This window comes from Diplotaxodon limnothrissa, linkage group LG7 (genome assembly GCF_057381915.1).
Source record: "Diplotaxodon limnothrissa isolate DT_005_m linkage group LG7, D_limnothrissa_male_GT1.1, whole genome shotgun sequence".
NCBI lineage: Eukaryota > Metazoa > Chordata > Actinopteri > Cichliformes > Cichlidae > Diplotaxodon > Diplotaxodon limnothrissa.
The window spans coordinates 40,994,105-41,007,332 of record NC_140602.1 but is presented as its reverse complement, the minus strand read 5'-3'; positions in this window follow the sequence as shown (position 1 = coordinate 41,007,332).

Genomic DNA, 13,228 nt, shown 5'->3' with positions numbered 1-13,228 from the left:
GCCATCCACAACTGCAGGTTACAGCTCTATCATGCACAGAAGAAGGCATATGTGAACATGATCCAGAAACATCATCATCTTCTCGGGCTCATCAAAGCTCATTCAACATGAAATGAGGCAAAGTGGGAAACTGACCTATGGTCAGATGAACCAACATGGATGCCACTTTCCCCACAATGAAGAAGAGAGGGACCATCCAGCTCGTTCACAGTTTTCAGTTCAAAACACTGCATGGTATGGAGGTGCGTTAGTGCCTATGAAATTGGCATCTACATATCTAAAAGGCACATCAATGCTGGGAAGTATATACAGGTTTTAAAGCCACATATGTTCCTATCTTTTAGGCCATATTTTATTACTGCATCTATTCCAACAGCATGCGTCACAGTGGAAGAGTCCAGATGCTGAAGTTGCGTGACTGCAGTCCAGACCTTTCATCAGCTGAAAATATTCGGTAAATCATGAAATGAAAACATAACAAAGAAGACCAGAACTGTTGGAAAAGAAAACTTTTGTGAAAAGAATGTGAATAAGATGTTGGGTTTATGAGATTTACAAATGGTTGGATTCTGTTTGTATTTGCATTTTACACAGCAACCCAACTTTCTCAGGGTTGGGTTTGTATATTATAGATTTATCTGCATTTCTCTTGCTTGTCTGTCACAGACAACAAATGTTGCTTTTATACCTTCATTCTTCGTGATTGAGTTCAATGGCAAAATGCTTTGGGCTTTCGTGCCAGTGTAATGTTTGCCCAGCCCTGTTTGTGGAGACTGCATGCGTTAATGAGTAATACATCTAACAGGTCACCAGCTACTTATCCCCATTTCAATGCAACTTAGCAGGGACACACACACACACACACACACACACACACACACACACAGACACACTCCCACCAGTTTCCTTATTTGTTTTTTTTCTTGCCCACTTCCTTCTTAGCCTTAAGCACAAACAGCCTGACTTCTCCCATGAATGAGCCTCAGTTTGTGGAAACTATTTGTGCAATTTTCAGTTTTATCCTAAAGGCTGTTACTTTTAATTGAATGCAAACCCCCCCCAAACAATAAATACGATAACCACAGAAAATATAATAGAAGTAAAATTGTAGTTTTCAAAAGATTCATATAGAAATTGAACCCTTTTTGTAAAGTATCTTTGGACAGAGACTAGCTTTGTTTAGCTGCTGAGCACACTATCTCTGGTCATTGCTCCAGATTCACTGACAAGATGAGAAAGTGGTGACAAACAACTAAATGTTTTTTTCTAAGACGCTAAATAAATTAACCTCTGTGAGGAGCACTATGAATACCTACAATCCACATTACAGTGTGAATCAGCTTGGTTTCCCCTTTGCCTCTATCTCTTTCTCTCTCTGTCTTTCTCACACACACACACACACACACACAGAAAAACTCACTCGTCATTCAAATATCACTGCATATTTTGAATAGTCAAAGCAGCACAGGATGAAACAGTGAGATATATTCAAAGCTATTCACATTGTGTATGACTACAGCATTCAAACTACGTTTTTTAAATTACCGCATTAAGACAAATATTGTTTCAGTTGATGTGAACACGATTACGATCGTGGCCAAGATGAAGCTATTGCTCTTTTGTGGTACCTTCCTGTCATAAATACTGTCTCACAGCCTGGGCATGAGTCCAGAATGCTTTAATATTTGGCATTTGGCATAATATAAACAGTCTAGTGCGGAGGGGTGTACAGACAGTTGGACTGCCAAAGAGCAATGACGATAGGCAGTCATCATGTAGTGGAAGATATTAAACAGTGCCCACCAGAGTTTTGCATCACTTACTGTTAATGCTTACGTTCTATTGGAAGCTTTTCTCCTGTACTGAATACTTGTACTTGGTGTGTGTGAATGGGCTGTTACCTGACGTCAAAACTGAAGCCTTCTCCCACACCGAACAGTCCATTTGACTGTTTTTATATGAATAGCTTGGGTTAAATGCACCAACAGAGACATTAATGAATGCCCCGGTGACACTAGAGTGAAAACAGGAAAATCTATGGTTGCCTGTGGATTGCATTGATTTATTTTGCTAATGGAGAACAATTAAAAATAGTTGTGGTAACCAACTGGTTGCTCAGAGGTTGGCCATGCAAGACCCTCAACCTCTAAGCAACCATCTTTTGATCGTAATACGATTGCACAGGTCGCCTGGTGGGGGGCAGCCTATTTCCAAGCCTATTTGGAAGAGAGTTCCAACAGATTGTTCTGATTCAACTGGATGACAAATATTGCATGATACTAACCCCAGGTTGTTCTGCGGTGCATCCTTCTGAGTGTGAACATTAGATAGAAAGCACTTACGTGGAAAGAGCATAGAAAAAAAGTGCTTGGGTGAATGAGGCAAGTTGTGTAAAGCACTTTGAGTGCTCAGAGTAGAAAAGCACTATGTAAGAACCAGTCCATTTACCATTTAATTGTCAGCTTGAACCAAACTGATAGCAGACTGACTCTGTCTGACTGATAGACCAAAATTGCCCTGAAGATGATAAGTGGTCACAGACCTAGTCCCTGTCTTTGAAGCAACCATTTCAAAGACAAAGACACAGCAAGTTCATGGCGGCCATAGCTTTTATTGTGCCATAGTCTCTAACCATTATTTTCCCCAAAGTGACTGCAGCATAATTTTACGAGTAACTTTAATGGCGGCAACTATTCACTAGCGTTAAACTCAGACACACAGTTCACACAACAAGCTAACTGCAAGTTGTTTGTCAGCTAGCTGCTAAGCTAGGAAGCTTGTCTGCTTATGCGCCACATAAGCAGACAAGCTTCCCTTTGCTAAAATTTGCCAGAAGAACGAGTTAGGTCATGTTACATCTAGCGATGCCGGAATGTGACCAAAAAATGCAAAAAATCAAGTTCAACATCCGCAGGTCATTCAGTTCATGGAGGAAGCTTTATTTTGGTCTGCAGATCAAAAGAGTTCCCATAATCTTAAGTCAAATAATAAGGGATAAATAAACACTCACTGTCAACATGCCTTACTATTGGTACACAGCATGAGTTTGCCATTCAAAGTTCACCAGTCTTGATTGAGTCAATCCACTGGAATAAACGGCCTTTTACCTAGATTTGCAACTTGATATCCACCTATTTAAGACAATAAAACAAAATGAAACGAAATATACAGCATACAATAAACACTTGAATGTGTGCACAAAGTAAACCGTTTAATAACCGTTAAAAACCTTTACATTTTAATGGGTCATCTTCTTCTTCTTCTTTTTGTGACTGGCTCATCCACAGTGTATTTGTGAATGAATGACTGTGAGGATTATCTGCAGGTCAAAAAACAGGGAGGACTAACGCGTGACAGGCCGCATGTGTGTATGTGAGTGTGTGTGTGTCTGACATGTGGCAGTGTAAGCAGAACACAGACGCAGGGATTAAAGACAGGAAACAGCTTGCTGTTGAAACCCTTTCCACATCTGCACAACAACACACACACACACACACACACACACACACGCACACACACACACACACTGTTGGCTGTTTACGTGTCACTCTCTTGTAGTTTGTTTGTAAACGGTGCAATTAATTTGGAAATCTGTATGCAAAAGTTGTAAATTTTCCTACTGCACACAAACAAAGACACACACAACCAGGCACCACTCTCTGTGTTATGTGGCAGAGGTGCATCCGACCTGACACAGGTTGACGTCATTAGTCTGTCATATTTTTTTGTCTGAGAGTGTGACAGAGCAACAAACTGTGGTTACTAAGGCAACGACTGGGTGTGGTAGCAAGTATGACCAGAAATGACAGGTAGAGACGCAAAAATACGTATTTGTACATAGGTCCTCAAATGCATTTATAAAGAAAAGCAAACTACGCTGAACTCACGCTGACCTGTGTCTCCTATGACGTCCTGTTTATTTTCCTAGAAAACAACAAGAAGGCCAGCTGACCATGATACAGGATATAGGAGGAGGGGAGACAGGGGTAGGACGGGAGATTAATAGGGGAGGAACAGGAGGAAGTGGAGTGTCCTTGTTAATGTGACATTGTCACATTTAAGTGACTAGATTTCCTGTGTGTGACTGTGTGTGTTTGTGTATGAGTGCATTGAGTCAACTGCCCAATTGCTTGACAGCCAACATTACCAACACACAAGTGAAAATCTCCCTCCCCGCCTCCCTGGTGGCTCCTTGGTGGCTCAGAATGAAACTCTGGGTTTGAGGTGTTATCACAATCTGCCGCAGTACAGCATCGCTGAATCACTCTATGTACTGTCTGTGGTAAGATTTGACAAGCTATCATTTCCTGTCTGTTTCCTACAGTACTCATGTGTCTCCCTCAGCAGTAAAAATAAGCACCAACAAAGTCACGATGAAATGTAAGGTTTTAGTTGTTTCCACCCTTTTATTCAAACTCTGTGGTGCCCCATGAGATTTAAATAATAAAGCCGTTAACTGTTAAAACTAATGTTGCTTTTTAACTGTTTTTTGTTTTTTTTTGTTTTTTGTTTTTGTTTTTTTTTGCTATAGTCTGCAGTGTGGGAAGATTTCTTTTCACCTACGCTTCTTCAAAATGAATTCAAGACATGCAGATTTGAAAATTTGGTTGTATTATGCAATCATGTCAAAGTTTGGTTTAGTTCCAGTTAGTTTCCACTGTGGGTTTGTTTGGAACAATTATCACATTACAGACACAACATATAATCTGTAGCCAGTCACAAAAATACATATACATCAATGGATCCTAGAACATGTTGGGTTAAAAGATTTAACAACACTGACAAACACATGATTTTTAATAAACATGTTTCTCAGCAACTCTGTACTACACTGTAAGAAATTGTTAACTGTTACGAACTAACTACTTCTGTCAACTTTTCTATTTCAGCTAATTTAGTGACTCATATATGGTATATTTTTACATTAAAACCTTGGATAGTGCAACTCAAGATCAGAAAAAAGCAGTGAGAATTGGACTGGCTGCTAAAGACGACCAATTTAAATTCACGGAACGATAAAAATACTAAGTAGATGGAGGCGAGAGCAGTGCAATCATGACTCTGATGCATGCGTTTTATTTTTAATTCTATGAGTCAACGTTTCAGCAAATACTGCCCCGGAAAAACCCACAGTAGTGTATAGGGCATATTCACCTACAACTTGAATCACCACATAGGAAAAAACAAAAATCTAAACAGAGGTCATTAACAGCCAGACTTTTCAGTTCATATTGATGTTTATGCTCGGATAAATGAAAAACATAAAGGAAAAGATTTATTCCAATTAGTCAGTGATTTGCCCATACTGCATGACTACTATTATTGTTTGCACTGAAGCACCGCAGCAAATTCCTAATGTTGTAAACCTCAACATCTGGCAATAAACCCATTCTGATTCTGATTCTGATTCTAAATATAGACGATGGAGAAACTAACAACCAACACCACACTATCCAGTGGCCCTACCGATGAGGGCACTGCTGTTCTGAAAATGACTAATCACATTAGGATAGAAATGTTTATCTGCAACAATACAACTTTGTATGGAATCATGTGGGTCTAAATCACGACACCAAATGACTCCACGGCACAGCAGAGCCACTCATTCCTCACTGTAAGTCAAGGATTAAGATTTTTGTTTCATTTAACCCCATGATTATCATTTGGTATTTTACTGCTCAAACTTAGCAGCTTTTTAATTTAAATAACACGAACTTTTTCATGCTCTTTTGCCTAAGTTTGTTGTAACAACTGGCTAGTATAGTTACTGTTACCTTCCTATTCCATTTTCTCTGACCTCCGCAACACTTTTTTATTTTGCTCAAAGATTTATTCAAAACTTTTTTCCACACCTTAGCACTTTCACACACATTCACACTCCAATGAAAGAGAGCTGCTCATTGGATTCTTTCTTTTTTTTAGACAACTCTCTGTAAACGTAAAGATGGTTGTGCAGTGAAATCCCAGTAGATCAGCATTTTCTGACATACTCAACAACCAACAACAATACAAATGTGTATTCCCTTTCATGTGATTGGCTGATTAGATATTTGTCTTAATGAACAGTTGAACAAGTACACTTAATAAAGTCTGTGAGTGTATGTATCATAAAACCATGAGGGTAAACAAAGGCATAATTGATCTGAGTAAGTTAACCTCCATTAAGCTGTGTCATGTTCCTCATCACATGGGAAATTGTTAACACTATAACACATGTGCTTTTGTGTTTTTTCTTCAAATTTCTCTTTATGAGCAGGACCTGAAAACTTTGAAGTTTTAGTGACAAGCTTTTCTTAAAAGTTGCTGAACTTCCCGAGTCACCTGTAATGGTCAAACTGCTCTCTGCTGTAACAGGTTAGTGCAACTTCACATGGTTCTCATTCTGCTTAATCTAATCTGACGTATCCTTTTTTAGGATTAACTTCCAAGCAGGCCACAAAATAGCATTATATTTCAGAAGTGAGGGTCGAGTCACATTTACTGGACCTCTCCGCTGACCTTATTGTGTTGTGGCTGATATGACATGATATTTTGCTCTTTAAAAGCACACTCCATTATCCACTTTGACTTTGCCATGGATACCAATTGTATGTTTTCGCTGCAAGCCATTTTGCCTGTGCCCTTTGCTTTAACGTGTTGTCTATAAATACCTACCCCTTGGTAAGGGCAACTTTTGAACAATATTTATCGTGTTTTGCTGTGAGAATGTGAGGACCTTACGTAATTGGACCAGAGATTGGACCAAATTCAGGGAACCAAAGATAGTTAAAGGGATTTTCTTTAAAAAAAAAAAAAAAAAAAAAAAGATGACAGCATTGCTTGTTTCAGATACGTCCTACTAATCAGTGCCCACTCTCACCGCAGGGGAAATGCTTCCATACTGAAAATGTTTCCCATGAATTAAGCCTTGAGCAGCGTCACACAAATGCCTCAGGATTGTGCTTTAAAGGAACTGAAACTTGTGGTTGCCAGAAAACACTTGATAATATTTTAGGCCACTTCTCTCATTTGCTGTCTCCGGCTGGGAATTCTTCCCATCTGTGCTGCTCTTGAAATTCACCTTGTTTATCATATTCAGCAAAGACACTATTGTGGGTAGTTTACTTAATTATATCTTTAACTCTTGAAACCATTGAAACCCCAAGAGGGAAATACACTGAAGGTTTTGTTGGAAGTCAGTCCTACATCCACACAGAGGCCATCCTTCAGTCTCTAAAAATATATATTTTTGTGCAAGTATTTTCCCAGTGTTGAAACGGCTGTTATCCTTTCTAATTATCCAAAGACAAACATCTCCTCCTAAGCTCCCAATGGGATACATTTCCAAGGAAAAACAGGATGGGGAACACAGGGATGACACAATTAAAATAAGTCTAAATGTGTCTTATTCTGTCCAAAGACAGTTCTTACATAATAAAAACACAAATATTACATTTCACCACATGTGCTCAGATTGGACATTTTTAGATGGGCTAAACTAAAATCGAACTAAAAACTTGAAGAATTACTCTATGAGAGTTTGTTGTTTTTGATCTTCTGTATTTATCCCCTTTGTCGTGGTGGTGTTAAGTACTATTTTTGTTTGCTTCATTTTTTCTTAGCTTTTTTAATCTATAAAGTAAGTATGTCCACTTTCAGTCCTCTGATTATTATTACAGTGTATTTCTGCACTATAATGGCATATTTCTATATGTCATATAATGGTAAATTGTACTGTTCGTTTCTTGTGACCTTGCTTTGCTGCTTGTGGTCAATAGTGTGGTTAGACTCACTGCATTAGTCTAAAAACAAAATGTTGAAACAAGGAAACTGACCCTCCAAAAGTTGATTCTGTTCATCTGGACGTAGCGTTTTGTGGGAGAAACGTTTCGTCACGGAAACTGACATATTATTATCAATTTCCTAATAATATTGTATCAGTTCTGTGTTCCTGTTGACAACGCACTTCTTTAGGCAGTTAAATCACTGTACTTAACAGGGACATTGTGTTCATTCACATTACTTTAGTCTGCATGAACACATTTGCATGCCGATATTTTCACCTACTATGTGAAATACAATAGAGGCTCTTTCCAAAAAGAAAGAGTGCTGTCATTGGTCAGCTGTCTTTAGCACTAGGAGTGCAACTAAAGAAGATTTAGACGCCTACATGCTTAAGTTTTACATAATTTGCAATGCTTTCATCTTATGGATATGAACTTACTTATTAAACTGTGAAAACACTCAATTATCAACACAGCTCCAGTTCGATCTCTTCACATATTTATGTATATTGTTACAAACCCCCATTTTCTCACTTTTTTCATTATCAGTTGTGGACATCAGCTTAAAAATTTAAATTAACACTAACATAAACAGAATATTTGTAGGACGAACGCCAAGGTGTGAGGAAAAAAATGTGTATTCCCTATTCGTTTAGTAAGCGGTTGCTGGTAGTTTCTAAAATTGAAATTGGTTGCGAGATATTTGTGGTCTTGCAGGGTCTTTCTGTGTGGAGTGCATGTCCTCCCCGTGTTTGCGTGGGTTCTCCCCGGGTACTCCGGCTTCCTCCCACAGTCCAAAGACATGCACTTTGTGGGGATAGGTTAATTGAAAAATCTAAATTGTCCATAGGTGTGAATGCGGGAGTGAATGTGAGTGCGACTGGTTGTCTGTCCTGTGTGTTGGCCCTGCGACAGACTGGTGACCTGTCCAGGGCGTACCCCGCCTCTCGCCCTATGACAGCAGGGATAGGCTCCTGCGACCCTGAAAAGGATAAGCGGAAGCGAATGGATGGATATTTGTGGTCTTACACTGAAACCCTCCTAATTTCTTTGATTACTAGCAGAATATCGCAGTTGCCTGTTGCATGGAAGATGTCAAATTTTCTCTTAACCCTTACCAACTGTTCACTAAGCAGTACTGAAACAGTCAAAACTGCAACACAAACTGGAAACTGAGACAAATTCCCATCAAAGTAAAAGCTGTGCTTTCTGAAAGCTGTTGGCTGCAGCAGTAAGGCACAACTTCTACTTTGAAGATGAACATTCTTCATTTCTGGTTTCTGTTCTAACCCTTTTTTCAAGTTAGTTAGTAGCTGGCAAGTGTTTGCAAGACAAGTTAGCATTTTCAGTGGACACTGTTACTTTCCCCTATAAAAGGTCCAGGTGATGAGGGAAAGTAACAAACGGTGTCCAGGTTGAAAAAAGGAGACAGGGAGGCAAAATGGTTAGATTTAAAAAAAAAAAAGAAAAGAAAAGGATTTTATAAATGTTTCTATTACTAACTAAACGAAATGAGACGGAAAAGCCGCTAACACATTTTAAAGAAAGAAAACAACAAAGCTCAGATGTTGGTCAATAAAATGAAAAAAGGGGTTAGTACCAAAACACACTCCTCTCCACAGAGTCAGAGCAATCAACCACCATACACACAGCTAACTAGCTGCAACCCAACAAGGCTCTCTGGCAGTAAAGCTCACCTTTCTGTGGCCTTAAGTATTCTTAACTGCTGATGGGAGTCAGCTGTACAAAAAAATGTGGCAAAAAGGCAGGAGAGATGTCCATTTTTTTAAAACCTGTATCGCTTAACATCCATCAGGTCACTGGCAAAATGCTTTGATTAAACCCCGCACCCTTTTTCAGCCTCACAATTTACGTGTCACTTACACTACAGTGAGCTAAGCTGGCACTCTATAGTTTCCCCCTTTTAAAGAATTTACACTTTTTGCAATACCTAAATAGAACAACTTTTTGTGCAAACATTTTAATGCTAAAATGTACGAGACTTCATTTTAAATGTAACATTTTGTAATTTCTTACAATTTGCCTTTTCAGTATGCAGCTATAACAAAACCCAAGCCTGTCATGTGAGGCTGTATGCAGGAAGGAGTGGTGGTAAGGAGGACTCAATGTGCAGACGCTCGGAGGCAGAAAGTAAAGTCAAACTTAGATTTATTGCTAGATGGCAAATAGAGAACTGGTAAGAGCGAGCGGGCGGGCAGGCGGGCACAGCATGAAATGAGGGTAGATCACAACACAGACCAAAGAAAACACAGGGTTTAAATCCACAGAGGGAGCAATCGTGGAATGAGAGACAGGAGGGAAACACAGCTGGGGCAAATCAGGGCTAACGAGACAAAGGAAGCAAAACCAGACGCATTAACATGAGATACGGACTTTCAAAGTAAAACAGGAACCACAGACTGAACTCACAGACACAGACTCACAAGCAGGCACTGCAACAGAGGGAAGAGAGACGTGGGACCGGGGCAGGCACAGACACTGACTGGACACAGAATAGGGGGAGTATGGAAACCAAAACGTAAGAACTGCATAATCACACACCAAGAAGAACTGGGGAAAACAGAAATGCAAAACAGAAACCAAAACCATCGCAATAATAAACTAAGATCAGAACACAAATAAAGGTACAAAACTGAACGCTGAACGGAATGCTGTTGTTATTTGACACTATATAAATAATATTTAATTTACTTTAAATTTAGCAAGAGAAACTGCTCTGGCAATTACAAAAAGGTCAGACTATAATGCAGCTTCTCATTCTTTTTGTGAGGCATACCAAAGTACCTGTATGTTACATAGTGATGTGAATAAGTCACAGAAATAAAAGCTGGACTTCAAATGAGGTGGGTATTGGATAACTGGATACTGGGTTTTGCAACTACAGAATTTTTATCACGTGCAAAATAAACAGAAGTGAAAGTTGGACTCTTAGTGTCAGTGTCCTGACATTTTAATCTGAACTGTGTGAGCATGGTTAAAGCTGTAAAACAAACAAGCCTGGTATTGCTGTCTCTGTAACTCAGCGTGTTAGCAGGCGACTTTCCTAATGGCTAAGGATAAACATGCTTTTCAGAGGTGTAACTCCAAGGAAAACTGCACTGCACTGAGGGTAAAAAAACAGCAGTATTTGTGGATGCTGTTTCCTTGTTTCTTTTTACTCCTTGTCTGCTCAATTGCGTGCACACTGAGGGGAATGGGGCATGATCTGTTTTTTAAATATGAATATATATATCTCATATATATATATATATATATATATATATATCACTGTCTGAGCAAAAACATGGCTCTTTTCCTGGACAAATATCTTATTTTATGTAAAATGTTAACTCTAACTAACAACACAAAGGAACATATTTACCGTTAAACATGCATATCATTACCAAAATCCCAAACTTAAGCAAAAATTTCATTTTAGTAGCAATACTTAAGAGATTTTATATTCTTAGTAGACTCCCGTACACTTTCTCTGGCATCACAGATTCATGTTTTAGTGACAGTTTTAAAAGGTGGATCATTATAAATGATTATATAAGTATCTGCAACACCACATTGGAACATTTTGCCCTTTGCAACACTGTATAGCTCCTGGATGTTTTTAACAGTCCCCTCCAATTCCGCCTCCTCCTCTTTTTTCTTCTCGAGCGGACGTCACCAGAGACATAACTATTACCCCGGCAGCTAAAAACAGGTCAAGTGTTGCTCCGTGATGTTGGCTGCAGTCCCAAGGAGAGGAAAAGGTGGTGAGATGGAGGGCAGCGATATGGGAGCAGTAGAAAGTGTTTAAAAGACAGAGTGAGTACATGTCACAGAGAGAGCGAGGGGGGAGTCTAGAGAGCGATGCTTTTACTCAACTGTGTTCCCGGCCTGCAACTCCCCTGTTTCCTCTCTGGCTCTCCCACTCTCCCTCTCACATTACGACCGGAACATCATGGAACGACACTTTGATTTTGAAATCATAATGACAGTCACAACAGGATAGTGAGTCTTAAAATAGTCTCCATGCACAGTAGCCTACGATTTTCAAGGTCAAGGTATTGCCTATGCAAAGACTAAAAGCAGCAGGGCAGATTGGTTTAATTAATTCCTATCCACACATCAGAGTGATCATTTCAGTTCAATTTTGTTGATGCCAGAGGTCACAGGAGGATGGCCAGATTGATTCGTGCTGATAGGAAGGCAACAATAGCCCAAATACCCACTTGTTCCAACCAATGTATGCTGAATGCACAACACATGGGACCTTAAAGCAGATGGGCTACAGCGGCAGAAGACCACACTGTGTGTCACTCCTGTCAGCTAAGAACTGGAAATTGAGGCTACAGTTCACACTGGCTCACCAAAACTGGGCAACAGATGACTGGAACAATGTTGCCTGGTCTGATAAGTCTTGATTTCTGATGCAATATTCAGATGGTATGGTTCAAATCTGCCATAATATACATGAAAGCATGGACCTATCCTGCATTGTATTAATGGTTCAGGCTGCTGGTAGTCATGTAGTGGGATGTGGGGGATGTTTTCTTGGAACATTTTGGCCCCTTAGTACCAAATGAGCATTGTTTAAGCACCACAGCCTGCTTCCAACAGGATAAGACATCATGTCACAAAGCTCAAATCATCTCAGACTGGTTTCTTGAATATGACAATGAGTTCACTGTACTCCTCCGCAGTCACCAGATGTCAGTTTTATAGAGCACCTTTGGGATGGGGAGGTGTGAGGAGATTCGCATCATGGATGTGCAGCTGACAAATCTGCAGCAGCTGTGTGATATTGTCATTTCAGTATAGACAACAATCTCAGAGGAAGGCTGCAAACCACCTTATGGAATCTGGGCCACTAAGAATTAAGGCTAAAAGGGCATTTAAACCAGTCACAGGAAGATATACTTAATGAAGTGGCCAGTGGGCTTATTTGTAGTACACAGACATTGCAGACCTTTGGCTTTCTAGCTTTTTAGTTTGTTGAAGAATTTGAAGAAATACGACTACATGCTTTCCAAATCTCTTCACACAAGTTGGACTGGAATGATGGCAGGGTCACGTCAAGAGTAGGGCCTGGCCTTGGATAAGCCCCTCCACCAATGCCAATAAACTAGAATACTGTTAACCTTACAATGCGCAACTCTACTGGTCGAGAGCATGGGTAGGACCAGTGGTGAGTGTCACTGACTAAATTTGTTTGAGTAAAAGTACTAAAGTAGAGATTTAATATAGCTTATTTAAATATATCTATTTTATGCTTACTCCTAATTCTACTACACATTTGAAAGCAAATGTTATACTTTGTACTCTGTACCATTCATTTGAAAGCTTTAGGCACTTATTGTTTTGCAGATTTTAAAATATAATTCTGCTTTGGTTCTGTATTAGTATAAAGATACCCAGCAGTCTATAAGAAATTACAATCTCCAGCAGTTACCTTAGAGTGAGTACATTTACTT